We start from the raw sequence: 19,258 nt of genomic DNA on the forward strand, positions 1-19,258 counted from the left end.
ATCTGTTACACAAAACCTATGCAAGGTTTATCCTGGAATATGGTCGTACAATCTGGGATCCTTCAACAAACATTGACAAAGATAAAATTCAGGAAGTGCAAAATGTTTTAGATAAATACAGCAGACAGCTTAGCATGACTGAAACAAAGCAGCCATTGGCATAGGAGCTGCTCCAAGAAAGAAGGAAAAAGATACGACTAAAGTTCTTCCACAACAGCTATAATTCTAGAACTGGCATGCACCACGATAGGTACATTCTACAACCTCATTATGTATCCAGCTGTTTGGACCATACGCAGAAAGTGCGCGAATGGAAGTGCCGAACTGAACTGCTCAGAATTAATTGTTCTCCCGAACGATCCGTGACTGGAGTCGTCTACCATCAGCCGTTGTGCATATTAGTGATAATACCAACTTCGCTGCGGCGCTTTAACGTATACGTTCGCTTGTTTTGCATTGAAAACTAATACTGCCTTATTGGCTGTATGCCATGCTCTAACATTTCTTGTATGTTGCTTCCATTTTCCTTATTATATGTCTGTAAACCTCGCCCCCCTTCCCTACTGCAATGACACTTAGGCGCTGTTGGTGATATAAATAAATAAATAAATAAATAAATAAATAAATAAATAAATAAATAAATAAATAAATAAATAAATAAATAAATAAATAAATAAATAAATAAATCTATAGCACTTCTGAAATTCTTGGTGTTTTGATCAGAGCAATATTAGCATACAGGTCACTGTACATGACGAAGACATGGACACTTCTTGTGCTTTTTCACTTTCGCATCATTCTCATTTGTTGTTCTTGGTTTAGTGCTGTTAACTCTCAACACGAGTATCCGCAAGCTTACACTATAGAAAAAGCGATAACTAGGACTCGGAGGCAATGTAACGTGATACGATCAAAGCCTGATAAAGTCGACCCAGTGCATGATCACGTCTTGGTAGGTTTTGGTGCATCCCGCAGCCGCAATAGAGATCATCCAAGAAGACAAGTGAGACAACAGCGTGCGGGTGACGCGCTCGCAAGTTGCGAAGAAGGTGGTGAGCGCATCACGTATACAGCATTGTTCGGGTGAAAATGCGCGCAGCACAAATCATCCAGACAAGTTCACGTCGATTAAAGCAACCGAGAACCAAACGCAAAGCCGAGTCATATGTTGTCAGTCATATGTTTAACAGCATTTTTGACAGATAAAATGCAAATGGGATGACGTCATGGAGGATTAGCTTGAGAAGGCTGGATACAAAACGTAATGCTCCCTCCTTCTTTCCTTCCTTCCTGGAGTCTTTACCCTTGCAGTTGCCTTGATATCCTTGTGTTCTTTCCGCTTTGTCTTGTTCAGTACGCTGCTTCCCCCACGCGCTACGGCAACCCTTGATATCGCGCGCGCATAGTTGGAGCATAGCTGCACGCGTACTTCTGCTGCCCTCTTTCGGTTTGACACGCAGACAGGTGCACAGAAGCTTTTCAATTTGGCACAAGGAGGCGCAAGAATCCCAGTTGCGACATAGCCAGAGAATGTGATTCAAACAATCGGATGAAGCAAATACCAACATTATTGAATGAAGCATGCTTTAAATTGAAACACGAGAACTTACTATGATGCCACTGAATAATTAAACACTCTGGCGTCGGCCCTCATGGTTTCGGCTTTTCCCGAGATTTTTTCCTGTTTATACCCAGACTCGTCTCATGTTTCCTGCTTTCCACTAGACTTTACACCATGGAGGAGGGAAAAAGACACTAAGGACAAGAAGTGACGCCCCTCTTTGTGGAGGTGCCAGAAGTGGAATTTACTCTGTCATCTTAATTGCCAGGGCACATTATTCTACACAGTAGATAAGATGCCATGGCTCTGCAAGGAAAGCGCGCGCTCGATTTTGTCGTTGCAATATTATAGCAAATGTATTATTGCGACTTCAAGCACTGAACAGATTATATACATGTTTTTGGAGTGTGCGCAAAAGAAAAAGATCATTCCACAACTTGATATTTAGAGAAAATATGTAGAACGTGGGGAATGATCAGCAGGCACATTGGGCAGTATTTGGAATAATAAGGGAATAAATGAAAGCTGCTGACACCTTACTTTCTATCTATTTAGACGCGCTATATGAAGCGATTGCAAATTTACATATAGCATAGGTGGCAGCAATATTATAATTGAATAAAGTAGGGGGCTATCTTCTGTGTGACCAGTATGGAAAGTTGAAGCAAGTAGGGTAATTACAGTCTCTCCTACATCCTACAAGTCACTTATACAAGCATTCCATACCTTGGAAGCATATTTTACGAATCATGCAGGAACTTTCCGCAATAAGCAGAAAGAATTCAATGAGTCACAAAGGGAAAATTTTAAGGGAAAACAGTAATCTTGCGAGTGATCTTATGAGTTGGCAGAATTCCAAGAGTGCCAGGTAAGTACGCAAACACACACAGATACACTCCCACACTGAGGGAATCATCGACAGCGTAATACGGTGATTATTCACTACCCTTACAAATGTCCTGAAATCAGAGGGGTGAACCGAAACTTTTTTCGCTCAGCCTTTTGTTACAGTTACCCGAAAATGGTTCACTTCTAGTTCAACTACAGAGCGAAAAAATATTCATACCGGTTCGAGCCAGTTCAAGTCCATTTGCATAACTAAAGAATAAAGAAAAGGAAACAGTGTAAATTTGTTTTGAACCAGAACTCTACGCTGCTGCTAAGCTCCACCGAACAACTACGCTCGTGCGGTTCTTCAGGTCGCATGTAGCTACAAAAAATTAGGCATGTCCAATAGGAATGCTGGAATCTGTATGAAGCGAAGCTGTATTGAAAAAGTAAAAGAAAGAAGAGAATATATAGAGGAAGCGTAGATAATTTTTTACCTTGTTACTCTGCTCCGGAGGAAAGGGAAGATGAAAAAATATAGGGTACACAAAATGATGATAACCACAGGCAGTAGGACGTGATTATTTCCATGTTAATTTTCAAGTGGCCCGTTTGTAACTTTGGATATAGGTCTGCGTTGACTAAATATTCGAAGAGAGCCTTGATGGGTCACTTCGTCAACCTGTCTAGCCAATGGCTCGGTAACACTTTTTCACTAAAGAGCATATGTTTAAAGAGCTGTTCTCTGCCCGCTTGCTGTTGTGATGTAATATGCAGCAATGACATTCTAGCAATACTGAAATTAAAACGTCAGTGCCTGCAATCGCAAAAGCTAGCTTCTCTGCGCGCGAACAGTCTATTAAAACGAATTTTAAGTGTTTGCCACGCCAGGCCCATATAAGTGTATCATAGGTATACCATGTTAAAAATTCTGGGATCAGGCTGGTGGGCGTTGTCATACTGCAACCAGTTGCAGTTAACCGTCAATTGTGAATTTCCCATTGTTGCATGCTGAAGAAGAACATAAAAATTCTGAAACGGGGGGGGGGGGACGAAGTCTCCTGTGTAATGAGTCTTCTTTGAGTAGATTGGCTGTAGCAACCCCTTATGGCAGCACTGCTTATGAATAACCTTTTTTCCATTACGCGCTAGTGTGGCGTATCAAGAACTTATTGCACATAATTATGGCCAAAGGCTACGCAGCCTTCGATGAAACGAAAATAATATATTCATAACATTAAGGAACAGAAAAACAGAAGTGTGGATGTGCGATCAAACACAGCTGCTGATAATGTAGTTGATATTAAAACCAAAAAATAAAATTTTGCAGGCCATGTAATGCGTACGGAAGATAACCGACAGTATATAAGTGTTAATTAAACGATGCCAAGAGAAAGGAAGCGTAGTCGATGACGGCAGATAATTTGATGGTGTGATGAAATTATAAAATTTGCAGGCACACCACAGAGATCACGTGGCACAATACATGACTGCACTTCATCCTGCACTGGATAAAATAGGGTGCTGATAAAAAGTAGAAAGCGAAGAAGATAATGATGATGATGAAGATGATGATGAAATACATATTAGACATTGTACAGGTTCTGAATGTTGTTTATTCCACTTTAGTATAACAATCTTTCAGTTGGATTTCCCATACATTAATTAGTAATGCTCTCGCAGGAGGTACTTGGTGTCCTTGTGCGACGACTCCAGGACAACGTAGCCCCTTCGGTAGCGCATGCCATCTGCAAGGCGAACGCACTCGTCGTACGCCCTCAGAAGGCTTGGCAGGTACATCAGTGGATGCTTTCCTAAAATTTGAACACAGTTGGGTATGACATGGCTCTGACATGTACTGAGTCTGTACTGGGACATGTATGACATGTACTGACGGTCTAAGTGCATTTCGTATGACGATCCAAGCTGGAAATTTTAGCATGACGAAACTCCTCTATAAAAACAGCGAGAATACACTTCAAATTGCCATTATTTTGGGGTCATGAATCATGAAGACCCAGGAGTATCGTAATAAAACAAAAGATAAATTCTGCAGATCTAACCAGCACGTAGGAGTCTATGTGAAGTGAAGCATCGGGGAAGCGGGTAATTAGGTGCTATACAACGGAATTAGGTCCGTAATATTATACTTAGTTTGATGCTATAAAGCATGTATGCTATGATTCTATGAAGCATGAATATGAAGCCATGCAAAGCTTACGTTATTGGTTTACACCGTTCACAAGCTATGCCGAAATGCGAACACCAAATACAACAGAAGCACAGCCTGAAGCTTCAAAGCAGCGATGACACATGTGTGCACAGAGAAGCGTAACACATAGTTATGTACACTTAGGCACTGGAGGACCCAGCAGCACATGTTCAAAGGCCCGAAAGGACATCCAAAATACAAAAAAGTACAAAAATGAAAGAAGGCGTTGAATATATTGCGTTATTCTATTAAAAGAAGTATGTGTACTTAAAAAATACACATGTCCTGGTATTATGTTACAGATCTTATGTAGTGGTGACTTTTTTTTTATTACGCAAAGCAGAAGTATGCTCACTGTCGTGGCATTACTTTGCCTGTCGAAATTCTGTGCCACATAGGACGGGAAATACGCTGATACCAGGTTGCCAATGAACAAAGTAGCACATATGAAATTTAAGGGAAGCAAAGAAACCATTCAATAACCTTATTCATTCCATAAAGTGGTTTGTGTCTCTTAGATATACTTATGAGCTGACAAAATATGTACATGTTTTATGTCGTCATTATTGGTTTGATTAAGCAGAATAGATCTGTATTCAATAGCGCTACATTGTCGGTTCTGAAACGCAGCTCCCGTGCTCACCAGTCCGAAAACCGAAAAACGACGACCCATGGAAACACCGTGAGATTGGCAAAGAAAGTTTGGCTTTAAAAATTGCAAGCGGCTAAACAACCGATAGGGACTAGCCCACAACCACCTCCCAATTGGTGCTGGGGCTGTATTTTGTATATATTATTTTCTCCTTATTCTATCATTCCTTGTCAGCTGCCTAAACGAGTAGCGGATCGTTGAAGTAAGACAGGTGCATTACCAACGTGCCAAAAGAATTTAAAATGAAACGTATCGTTACAAAATACCACCTTTTACTTGCAATGGGCAGAACTCGCAAAGCCTTTCGTTCGAAATAACATTTTGTCACCTTCCCGTCTAAAAAAATGTTCGATATTGTGGTTAGCTGGTGACTGTTGCTTGAAACCGCGGCAGCACTGAATTGCTTTTTGAATACAGCACCTGATGTAGTATCTTCACACCTAAAATATTTGACCTACTTATAAATGCACTTCACAGTGTTATGTTTGAAGGGAGCTTGGGCCTCAATGAGAACGCTTAGTCATGGGCCTAAGACAAGGCACTGTGATGAAGGCTTGAGTACCTTTTCGAGTCTATACAGGTGATAAACTAGTGTATTTACAGAGGCTTTCTTTAACTTGTGTACTATTCTGGCAATAATGTTGGCAACATCGTACAAAACACATTCAGGTGCACTCCATCGTATTTTCATGCTAATCAAATAGTATTCCAAGAAATTAATGGGGTTTCTTACTTTTCTGGCAACTCAAGAAACGTTTAGTGACAGTTGGATTGAAATCTTTCGTTCGATTATCGACATCACGGCGACATCGCTAAAGCTATGCAAAAAAGATCACAAAGCATGGATATGAGAATGAGCTACCTTCAGGAGCAAGAAAAAGCAGGCACCATGAAGATGGTCGAACCAAACTGAAGATACAACGAACAGCTCACCTTGGCCTTCCACTTGTACAAAACTGAGAGCCGGATTCCTGCCACACTCGGCTGCACGCTTCACAGCCGCCTGCAAATCGTTCTGGACACCATCCGCAGTTGCGACACCCAACAGGAGGCAGCAGTACCAGTGAGCCGTGTCCATCGTGCCGCCTACAGAATGAATTATCCAACTGTGCCAGCTAGCGGCAGTTTGGATCAATATATAGGTCCTAGGCTCGCTCTCCAGCACATGGAAAGCAACCACAACGAAATGCGATTCTGGAGCGGTAGACTGCTTCGTGAAAAGCGAATTCACAGTGAGCCCTGGGGGCTTCACTGACCCATCAGCTCATTGAAATTGATTGCGTCCTCGTGTTTTCCGCGTTCGACGAAGCCTTCCACATGTCCCAGGCTGTAGACTTTTTTGCCCGATTTCACGGCTCAGCTTTGCAGGCGTGGTACTCGCATGCTCTAATGTGGGAGCCAAAAAGTAAGCGCAAAAGTTTGATGCTTGGAATCTGTGTAGACGAAGATGATAAAATTGCAGACTTTTGTGATTATAATACATACCCGATTCAGAAACGTAAGAGCGTAGAAATTTGCTTGGGGCAACATAATGCCTCACAGACTTAAGCCTAATAAGTGCAAGTGACAAAAGAAGCCATGTAAAAATTGGCAGGATTGAAAACGCTTGAGTCGCGAATATAAATCTGAACAGATTCTAGAAAATGAACCCTTAATGCGTCCATGTTGGGTTAGCTTCAGCAGAACTTGTTCAGGCTTTTTCAGTGTTTTCAACAACCGCCCGCTTACATGAAAACAACTTTCACTGGAAGTTAGTATTACTGTAAAATTATTCGCAGGGTATGTGCGGCTGTCTTTGAGGTTTTCGCAACCAAGCCATGTCTGGATTGCATTTCCCATAACCACTCTTCTTATGATCTGACAGGTGCTGCAGCGGTACTCATGTTTAAGGAAGCGAAACCTTAGTTACACAAAAGTCGAAAGACAAGCTAGATCAACTATAGGATTATGCTTGAAAAGTTTTAGCATGCAGAGTGTCTATTCCAAACGATTACAGGTGGAATTTTTGTTTGTTTTTTACATACCGACAGGTGTCCAGGATCACAATTTTTTTTTCATTTTTTCCATTCCGATGTGCCACCTGTGAAGAAAAGCTACGGCAAAAGTGTACACGCAAGGATGGGACACAGAACAAGGAGTACGCAGAATATTGTGTCTTGTGAGCTTTGCATTGTGCATTAAGAACGGTCACATGTTAGAAACATATATGGCGAAAAAGACACGGTATTCACAGAGTACAACCTGACACGGACAGTTTTTTCGGAGAAAAGCAAATTAGATCGAATGTGTGCGGATGTAGATAGACGCCTACAATGTGAATATGGTGAACGTGTGTGCTACACGACCAGACACACCCCCAAGTATGTGCCATGCTGATGTGCGGTGGTGTACGAGATACCTCTCACCTGTGGACACGTATACTTAGGCCAGACGGGAAGGTGTCTAATCAAGCACCCTACGGAACATGCGTTCCCGCCGTGGTTGCTTAGTGGATATGGTGTTGGGCTGCTAAGCACGAAGTCGTGGGGATCGAATTCCTGCCACGACGGCCTCATTTCGATAGGGACGGAATGCGAAAACACCCATGTAGTTAGATTTAGGTGAAAGGTTAAAGAACCCCAGGTTGTCCAAATTTCAGGAGTCCCTCATTACGGCCTGCCTCATAATCAGATCGGGCTATTGGCACGTAAAACCCCATAATTTGATTTTTTTTTCTGTGCATGCGTACAATATACGGCCGACAACCCTATACCATCTACCAATGCACTGCCGGGTCTGCACGTGCCCACGCCCAGCATTCGACAAAGTACAGGTGATGTTCCGCCACTAAAAAAAGAGAGAAAAATCGTGGAAACATTGTACATAAGAAGAAATCAACCGAAATGTGTTAGCCGGCCGTCGATAAGTATTTTCGAGTGTGAAGTGGATATCTTAGATTTCGCTTGACAACGAAAATGTGCGTTTGTTTCTTGCTTTTTGTGTGTGTGTGGTTTTTGCGTGTGTTTTGACTTTTGAATTGCGTGGCTATTGCAGTGCACATAGCTCAATCATTTTTTTTCCCTTTTTGCCACCTTTTTCCTGTTTATGGTTAGCGTGCACTTAGCTTGACGCATACATAAACAAATGCTTAATAAAGTCCGTTAGCTGAAAAAAAATTGTGGGGTTTTACGTGCGAAAACCACTTTCTGATTATGAGGGACGCCGTAGTGAGGGACTCCGGAAATTTCGACCACCTGGGGTCCTTTAACGTGCACCTAAATCTAAGTACACGGGTGTTTTCGCATTTCGCCCCCATCGAAATGCGGCCGCCGTGGCCGGGATTCGATCCCGTGACCTCGTGCTCAACAGCCTAACACCATAGCCACTGAGCAACCACGGCGGGTGCCGTTAGCTGAAAGTCAGCGCTTTGTCCGTCGTATTGTGTCTTTCTTTCGTCCCATGTCAGTTTATCGCTACCTCTTCTACCACAAACCGCTACCAAGTCACCCAGATTACCCTTCTACTAAATATGGGTTGCCCAGAAAGCACACGCATAAAAATATGCTTTGTTGCAAATCCGTCCGGCTCGTAGGCACGAGGTATTCCGGTTCCTTTCGAGTGGAGAGAGCCAGAGGGGGGTGCCACAGCACTTTTTTGCACTTTTTTGCTGACTCATTTCATGAACCTCTGTGTCTCGCATAATCAGTGCGGATATTATGTATTTCGTAACGACAACATTTAACTGAACATGCCCGATGAGGCCTGTCAGTGCCACACGGCATGTGGCAGGCGTACACTGGTTCGTAAGTGGAATTGATCCATACTGCTGCTCTGCGTCAACGCAGACAGCACGCGGCGAACGCTACGTTAAACTAGGGTGGCTGCTTGAGCTATTTGCTAATTCATGACCAAAAATATGGGAATATGGGCTCATTGTTGGAAGTCAGCGCTGTGTATGTCGTCTTCGAAGTCCTTGTCCTTCGCGCTGTACGCTATTTTTGGTACGTTAAAGAAGAGGCAACACCTTGTTTGTAACTCCGAGAGAACGCCATCAAAAGTTGGTGGAATTACGGTGTGCTCAACCAGCAGTGCAGTGTGGCAGTGTGGAAGCTAGCTAGTCCGAAGTGAGACAGAAGCCACCACAGTGCAATGCTGTGCTTCATTCTACAGGTTTCGGTATGTAAACAGTTGACGTTGTTGAGAAGCTGGTCATATATAGGAACGATGTGAGTTTAGCGATAACAGAGTTCGCACGTGAGCCTTGAAAGATAACCCACAAGCTCAACTGGTCGGCCGGATGGGCTGCATTCCTCATATCGTAATAATGCCGTTTATTTTTAATGGTGACGCTTAACAGGGGAAAGTTTATAACGGAATCTTACGGTACATGACTATTTTGTCTACTGAATGCGTTTCGCAAAATATGCAGTGCAACAGCTTTGCTACTGATCACATATGTCCAGAAGCTTGGCGAAAACAGCTGTATTGCACGCCCTTTCATGACAACTATACCACATCTCAAGCGACTAAAACGTAAAAAGAAACAGTAAATTTCAGAATGAGAAGACAAAGAAGCATAATGTCGGCAAAAAGTTACGATGTTTTATGCCAATCATACTCTGGCATGTCTTAGATGCAAAATTTGAAGGGAAAACAATTACCTCGATAAATTGCCAATTTTAAATAAAACTTGCTAGCCACTCGCAAAAAAAAAACATTCCTAATTCAAATTCTGGGGTTTCACCTCCCATAACCACGACTTATTTATGAGGCATGCCGTAGTAAGGGACTCTGGAATATTTAGATTCCCTGAAGTTCTTTAACGTGCACCCGAATGCTGGAACACGGGTGTTATTGCATTTCACCCCAGTCAGAACTCGGCTGCCGCAGCCAGGACTTGATCGCGCACCATCAGGCATATATTTTCGCTGCGCCATTGCCACTACGCCACCACGGTGGGTTAAAAAAAAACTCATACCAGTGGGTTTCATTCAAAACATTGCCGCAATAAAAAGAATCACAGTTTGTGGGGCCGCTAGTTTAACTAAGCAACACAACCTTTCATTAAAAAGAACAATTATTCCCGTCCTTGTGAAGACTAAAAAATGCATTGCGAAAGGCATCCTTGTGCTACATTATGCAAGCTAAACGCATACTACACAAAGGTGCCTCAGGTGCTACACGTGCCGGAAAATCAAACCAGGTCAAATTAAATACGGGTCACTGTAGACTTGTATTTTACTGACTTTTGTTATGACCGGTAGAGTAATGCTTATTAAGACATAGTTGTATTCGTTCTTTAAAGTAAGAATAACATATTTCTCCTTGTTCTATCTTTATTAAGGCTTAAGATGCCTACGTATTCCTGTAGCATTCCTCGGACGCCTCAATTGATGTGCCTGCGTACCCATAAGCACTGCGTGTTCAAGCGTTCTCTAAAATTCTCTCTCTTCTTGTTGTTATTATAAAAGGGTGATGGCATCATAATCGCCGATGATAGTTCGATAGAATAACGTCAGTCGCTTTGATGTAGGAGGCGCTTATGAGGCAGATTGGATAGACATGGCTCTGCTCAGGGTGCTGAACGAATGTTACTTGGGGTACTTTTTGTTGCACCGGACATAACTCCTGCATTATTCATTCACATCCTGGTATCATTTTGAGCCATCATGATTAGCTATATTAACCACAAAACGTTATATGTTGGGGACAATATTGTACACAGAATTATATGCAACAACCATACTGTCTGCCAGAATTCCTTTTACATTTCTCAAAAATGCCACTCCGCTTGACTTTATCTCTTCCCTGCAGCAGCTAAACTTTACCGAGAGCTGCTGTGGCATTGTTTTATATGCTTGTCTCACGACTCTGGAAAGTGGTTTGGTCGCATGTGGTGACGCTCATCTGGTGGCGGCAGGCAAGTTACACTCACTTTTAATGGTTTCTTTCTCCATAGCAGCACGTAAAGGCAGCATTTATTTTGATTATAACACAAAGCTTCGCGGCTTCAACGTTTACCTCGGAGAGTACGTTGGCTTCTACCATTATCTTGACAACTCTAATTGGTAGTTTGTAGATGGTACAGCTGATGTTGACGAACAAGTTAGTTTGTTCATGAAAGTAATCGAAGACGGCATGCCCATCTTCATACTTAAAAAAAGAACACTTAAAAAGTAAAAATTCCATCATTGGTTTTCTGAAGCACTGAAAAAGGCAATAAAACTTAATGATCGTGCTCCCACAAAAGCGGCACAATGAGTCCCAGATAACTAGAAACTTGAATTGAGGTGCTGTTATTGTCTCTGCCAATGGTATTAAAACAACGATCACAACGGCCAAATTGAACATGTTGAATCCAGCATGACACATAATTCAAGGTACTTCAGAAACTACGCAAGCTCTTTAGTAAAAAGAGCGCTGGAGATGTGTCTCGATAAAAATGGCGACGCTTTTTCGAGCGCTCCCGATGCCTTTGCAGAACATTTCTGCTCGTTATTTGCCGTAAAAATGCTTCTACGTCAAGTAGCTTTCTTTCACAATCTGGCATGATGTGTCAATCCATACCTTGTTTTTACGTGTATGAAGCGTATAGCATCCCTCCCTCGCTGCTTAAGGCGCATACGCATATTCGATAGTTCCCTGAAGTCTAGTATATTTTGGAGTGCTTGAAAGGTAGCACAGGTTGGGCCCGTATACAAAGCTGGGGCTAAAAATGCACTTGCCCACTGCCGGCCTATATGTATCATCTGCGCTGCGTCTAAAGGGGTTTGAATTTGTGTGGCTTTCTCTAGTTTTTTGTTAGTGCTAAGAGCATTTTAATAGATGAAAGGCATGGATATGTGTGAGGACGCTGAAGAACAACGAACTTCGTTACATTTATGACACATGCGTTGAGAATGGTAAGTTTTACGGGACAGACTGTGCTTACTTTGATCTAAGTACATCATTTGATGTGGCCTGCCATGAGCTCCTCGTTACAAAGCTCACGCTAATGGCCATACCTTCTTCCATCACTGTCCTGCTACCTAACGACGCTATCAATAGATCTTGCTTCGTGGCCGTTAATAGAAATGACTGCTAGCAACGAGATCACTACAGAGTTTCTCTAGGATCCGTTCTTGACCACCAGCTCCTTCTACTCTTCATAAATTACATTTCGTCAACAATTCAACACGCTTCACTTCTGCTATTGTCTAATGACTTAAAGCTATTTAAAGGTATTAATTGCGTAGGCCGCCGATGCATGGAGGCGAGCGCCATCTGAATGGTGTTGCAAAGAACCGGGCGCGCTGCTCTGTGAATGGTAGGAACACTGGAAAAGAAGTTTGTGTTTACTTTCCGTGTAACAGAATAATGTTTTCGCCTACATTGAAATTACAATCCGTCGCTGTCATGTCTGTAGGTTGTGCGTAAGTCGTACTTTATGATTCTTCTGACTCCTTTTACTTTGAAAGGTTGAATTAGTTCACTAACGTCTGTGCGCTACACAAAGGGCCTGCATGGTTAGGTATGCGTGGTTCGGTATGATCTATGGCTCGCAAGACGTTCGACGCTGGAAGCAGGGCACCAACGTCAGAGTTTCTGCGACACGGAGCCCTAACGCTGTCACGTTAAGCTCAAGACATAATAAATAAGACCTTCTGTTTGTTTATAAGGTGGTTCAGGGCTTTGTAGATTACCTAAAGTTTTTTGATCATGTACAAAGATAACAGGCAGCATTGCGTGTTTTCTGCGTGCCCTAGTTGCCGTAGTCACTGTTCTATGGCTCGACTTCAAAAGCCGGTTAATAACTGTTCTAGCTGTATTGCATATTTCAGAGTTCATTTCCTGTGTTCTCTGCGATTGTAAACAATCATGTTGTATGATTAACCTCGTTAACGCTTGCCTCATCGCATCCTCTCCCCTGTTTGTTTTTTACCTCATATTGTTTTGTCTACCACATTTTGTACTTCTTGTATGTCTTGTGTATCACTTTTTTAATTGCACTAGTACTAAAGCCTCATAGCTGTACTTTGGCACTACAGTGAACCTTTTATTTAATAATAATAATAATAATAATAATAATAATAATAATAATAATAATAATAATAATAATAATAATAATAATAATAATAATAATAATAATAATAATAATAATAATAATAATAATATATTGCTGCTTCAAAATGCACAGAAAGACACTTCAAATTAATGTCAACATTCAATCCATATATCGCGCACACAAAACACAGAGGTTTGCCAATGGTGAAGTAATTAACATGTTCGCAGAAATATTTCATTACAGTAAATGTACATGCGCAGTTTACGTCACAATTCTGAATCCGGACAGATGGGTATTTGGCGCTTTCTGCACAGATTTCTTTATTTAAAGTGAGCAAGAAATGAGATCTTCAGCCTGATGTCGAAAATTACATTTAACATAAGTTTTGCAGATACTTGTTCTCAAAATGCTAACGGCCGCATCAGAGCATCCAGAAACATCGAACAGGGACGGCTTCAATGAAACTACTTTTATGGGCATTCTGCAAGAAGATCCGTTCCGTTTTAAGCAGATAATTTGTCATATGAAAGCGGGCATAGCTCAGAGATGGTCAAAATAGTCATACGGGAACGGACACTATAGTAAAAGAACACTTTGCATTCGTTTCAAACCGATACTACACCGTCAACTCCAGCAACAGATGAAGTACTGGTTTCATTCTTTATTTATATCTTATATATACGTGATCTCGCAATGTGTATATTTTAATCTAACCTCGTTGTAGAGAAACGAGGACAGCGTTTTATTTTATCGTGCCCTGCTTTCTCATTTACAAACGCGTGGTGTATAGTATAGATGCATATATAGGCGCGTCACAAGGCTGCACAGACAGAATAAAGCGATTCACTAGCATCCAATAACTTACTTTCGCTGAGGTAAACTTTCGTAAGAAGAAGGTTCAATGTGATAAAAATAGTTGTAGTTGACAGCAGAGTGAGTTCACAAGTCGACAAGGAAACAGTCTGAACTGCTGTTAACATGTATTATATGATAGTAAGGGGCCAGCAGCAATGAATTGTGGCCCCGTATTCGAAAAAATTTTTTTCATAGCTATCATCCGCGATCGGTCATCGCCGCGGTGATCGTCCCCTGACCGCACCGAGAGCAGTCATAAGTGACAAGCACCAAATTAGTGGCCAAGCAAAGGCTTTTACGTAAATGAAGGTATAGGAACAGCGGGCTCTGATTTCGATTTGAGGCGGCAAAAGAAAACAGAAAAATATTGGGCATGAAAGAACAAAAAAAAAATTGCCAACTAAACAGCGTGGTCTGTTCTATTGAGGTACGAAAATCACGTCCACGTACTAAACAGGATAATCTCGTTAATCATTGTCACTTCTTCGAAGGTTGATGCTGCATATGAGCTGTGAAATCGACATGGTGGAATATTTTGTTAAGCGTATACCTTTTATTTGTTTTTCTAAATTAGTAAGTGGCGACAACGCGCCTTTATTAAGACTAGCTACCCATTTTCGTACCAATTATGTAAACGTAGCTTTTTTGTCAACGTAAAATCGAGCCAAGGACCTTCACCCCTAGCTCTCCCTTGAATTACGCCTTATATTCATCTATTAGGACAATTCAAATAGAAAATGCCTTACGAAAACACAATGTATCCGAAAGATAGAAAAGAAAACAACAACTACAAAAAAGGCCACCATACATCATTAAGCTGCAGTTGAGCGAAAAACACATGCAGTTGTATATAAAGCGCGCCATGTAATCGTTGCCCCACATGCCTCGCATTGCAGGATCACCCTCTTCATGATGTCTATTAAGAAATACCAGCCAGTTTAAATGTTTGCCTTTCTAGCAACCCTCGTACTTTCGGCGGTGGAATGTAGCCGGACCAAAGCGTTTTACGATGTGAGTATAAGCTCATTTTGCGTTTCTTTCAAGTTAGCTGTCCAGATAAAGGCCACAAAACGCGAGTGCCTCTCTGAGATACTGAGAGCTCACCGTTAGCTCGCAGCATTTTCAACTCCTTTCCTTATGATCTGGCATTCTAGGTATCTGGTTTATTTCGTATACTTTTTGTTTGTTCAAGACTCCGACAAAGTGCGGGTCGCTGAAGTGGAAGCTCTGAAAGGGATATTTTGGCGACTTATTTGAATAAGTGGTTAAAAGGTGCCATCTGAACAGCCTCCAAAAGATGCTTTCTACGGCTTTTAGAATTCGTGTAACAAGTGGCAGGATGGTATCGTTCAGGGCGGAGTGTTACAATACATGGATCCGTGAGTCACATATGAGGCGTTGAAGTAACGTTCAAAGTGCACCTTTCCTTGCAGGTTTTCGTCAAGAGTAGTTGGTAGGGCTACATTAGGCAATTCTCGCGGCAATTGATTATTTCAGTTTAACCGCAATATTTTCGTTTATATTTTCTGGCTTAATTTTATAAATGAAACGTCCACGATGGCGGACAGTGGTGCTGTTTGGAATAAAGAAGAAAAACATGTGGTAAGAAAGACCGTGAAAGAGTCAGCCAACCGCTTAGACGACTGTTTAGGCAAAGCTGCCTGAATTTAATATTGTTGCAGTTAGAGACTGAGAACATAATGCAGCGAGCTTTTGTTTTAGCCACCTACTGTAGTAGCTCATGGGCTGCGGTACTGTGTGGCAGAACACGATGCCGCAGGTTCGTTCTCGGTCGTGACGAGCGCATTCCGATGGGGGCGGAATTTGGCTTTGTTGAAGTATAAATTTGGCCTTGTTGGTCCGACATACTGCAAGTGAAGCGCCAAAAAAACGGGAGCGACGGAGGGAACAACCTATACGCTATGTGTTGTACAATTGATTTTTTTTTTATTTCACACAAATTTTATTTTTTATAGCAGTGAAATATAGTAGCCGATGACGTACGCTTTCATGCCTCTCTATTTAAACCCGATTTACCCTGGCAAAGCAAAAATTCTGGCAAGTTAATATTCTCAATTGCTCATAATCGTCCATTTTACTGTTTAAATCAGCACGCTTCTTCTCCCTTCAGAGGTCGCAGAAAGAATTCAATTTAGTTTTATGTTCCATCTTCAGAAAATAAAAATCCGCAACCAACTGATCTTCCTTTTTCATCAATAGATTCAGCTATTCCTGATGTTCTTATAACCGATGAGGGTATTACGGCAGTCATTGACAGACTACCAGTGAACTCTGCACTGGGCTCTGATGGGATATGCCCAATATACAGGGTAGATGTATTTGGGCAGATGCCCAATATACAGGGTACATGAACACGTCAGTGACATTAATAGTAACGTGTCCTCTACTATTTAATTACTCGGGGATTTTTAGAACGGCAGAAAGCTGAGCTATTTTGTAAGGATTCACTATGCAAAAAAAAGGGGCGGGGGGTTCGTGTTGTCAACTTCTCTTCTCTCGTGTCCTGCCTGCACCTCTCACCCCTTATTTTGCATAATGTATTCAGGGATGACTGGATTATTTTTACAAATATGACTAACACTCAAAATTGCTACTTTCCAATGGAGCTTACTCAGCTTTCAAAATGGTGTAGTGATCGGCAGATGAAAATAATGGTACCGAAAATTATTGCCAACACATTTACGAAAACTGGCATCTCAGAGCCACGTCTGTAATTTTTAAATCATGTGCCCATTCAAGCCGTAACCGCGGCAAATTACTTGGGAGTATACTTAAGATCAAATTTAACTTAGAATCATGACAGCGTCACCATAACGATCAAAGCACGTGAATCCATTAGTTCTATCAGGTGCAATTTGCCATCGAGCTAGTGCATCTACTAGGCTCTTGACTTATAAAACACTAGTATACGAGGAAAAAAACGGAATTACATTACAATTACCTCTGTGGGATCGGGAACCTGTAATGCTTCGGAACCTGTAATGCTTCAAATCTTCGGGATGGACCCACGAATGGGGAGTGCTTAACGCATGCTTCACCTCCGCCACTGGTGGGTGCCGTATTTCACTATTTTCGGGATCGGCACACGTATGGGGAATGCTTAATGCCTGCTTCACCTCCGCCGCTGGTCGGCCCGGCATTGCACCTCTGTCGTGTTGACCCGCGGAGAAAGTGAAGCACTTTGCTTTTCGTTGGAGAGTTTTGACTGTCGTCAGTTCTCGCGGCCATTCCATCTTCACAGAGTGGGATGGTTGTCAATTTTTTTTTTTTTACTCCTTTTGGATGGCGGTAGTTATCGGCGTCTCCTGGGGTTTGAAGGCAAGTTTTCTCATTGATTCGGTGCCCGTGCGATTAACTCGAGGTGAATTCAGTAGAACGTAAGAAAATAACAAAACAAAATCAGAAAATATATAGAAGTGTAGTAGGAGTAAGTACATGCGAAACGTACACACGTGTAGACATGTTAAATCTATATGATATATACATATATATATATATATATATATATATATATATATATATATATATATATATATATATATATATATATATATATACATAGTACATAGTTATATCATTTAACAAACCAAACTAAATACTTTGAGGAAAAGAAAAGACGAGCTAGCATAAAATCAAACATTTACAGACTCGAATGAAAAAAAAAAGCAGTGAAGGAATTAGTTCAGATGTTAGGTTTTACAATCGGTATCATTTAATTCAGGCAGTTAAAGCAATCTGGACTTCTGTAGGCTGTGGAAACCGGTAGAGAGAGCAAAAAAAAAGAAAATTTGTATTTCACCCTGGAAAGAAGACGCCAGAAGAAAGAAGATAACGACAAGACATGACGGACAGAAGATAACCGACTAGACAAGAGGACACAAGCAATTGAAGACGAAGAAAGAAAATATTGTGAGTCAAGAAAAGACAACGAAGAAATTAACATTGTATAAGTATGCATGCAATATTACGGAACAGAAGAAGACAATTGTACGTCAAGACAGACAATATTGATAATATGTATAGTATTCATGAATAATAAATCCCGCAACCATCCGTTCCCTTGGCCGTGGTTCCCCTGGTGGTAGACTCCCCCCCCCCCATTTTTTTTTTCTTCACAATATTATTTGACCACGTCATTTTCATTTATTTTTCTAATTTGGCAGCCTGCAATACTTCGGTGCAGCAGGCAGGGCTTAGTTTCCTATTTTAATTATTTAACTTTTACTAATTTTTATTGCCCAACACAACCCTTATATGTCACCATGTATTCAACGATCACGCCCATCGCTGCTGCTTTGTTATTTCAACCTTCTTTGTATAGACTTATCCAGGGACCAGGGAAAGAACTCGATTCGTAGTCAGCTGGTCTGTATGCTTGTGGAATGAGTTGCGGTCGGAGAAATCGCCAGTTGCGTTAAACGTTTCCTTTTGCTTCATTATCTCCTCGAGTGACGGCTCGCCACGATGCTGGCAGATCCTCGGAAGCATATACCTGGGTTAGATAAGGTGGAAAATAAAATAATCCGAAACAGCGTCCATCACCAGACCCTGCAGTAACCGTTAAAACCATAAGCAATATGATTGTCACCCGTTACCTCGTCTGGCTTTTCACTAGTTGTACAGCACTTGTGCTGCAAAATTGGCAACTGGAAAAAAGTGTTGCAAGGAGTTGAGAAATTAAGCGATCTGCTAAAGGAGAGAGCCAAGGCAACAGCCAAACAGGAAGGAAAAGTGAAAATTAAAAAAATTTAACCGTTGTTTGTGAAAATATTTATGGATCAACATCTCTTTATTTAAAAAGAAAGTAGAGAAAACGCCGCCAGAAGTGGAAAATAATTCCGTGTGTTTCCAATCACGCTTCTACGGTTATCAGTCGAGCCGCCTCGACTTCCGCGGTGGGAGCAGCACGTCTAGAACCGCAGCGTCCTCCGCGTTACGCGGTTGTGTGGGACTGGAGGCCGCGCATCGTTACCCAATTTTCCAAATAACAACGCGAGTTGGTTTTGGCACTTAAATTGGTAGAGTCCTAAACGAGGGATCCAAAAGAACTGTGATTGTTCCGCAATGATATGTATTTCTCTATAATTCTTCCAGGGCTAATTGAAG

The sequence above is a fragment of the Dermacentor albipictus genome, chromosome 4 (assembly GCF_038994185.2).
Source record: "Dermacentor albipictus isolate Rhodes 1998 colony chromosome 4, USDA_Dalb.pri_finalv2, whole genome shotgun sequence".
Taxonomy (NCBI): Eukaryota; Metazoa; Arthropoda; class Arachnida; order Ixodida; family Ixodidae; genus Dermacentor; species Dermacentor albipictus.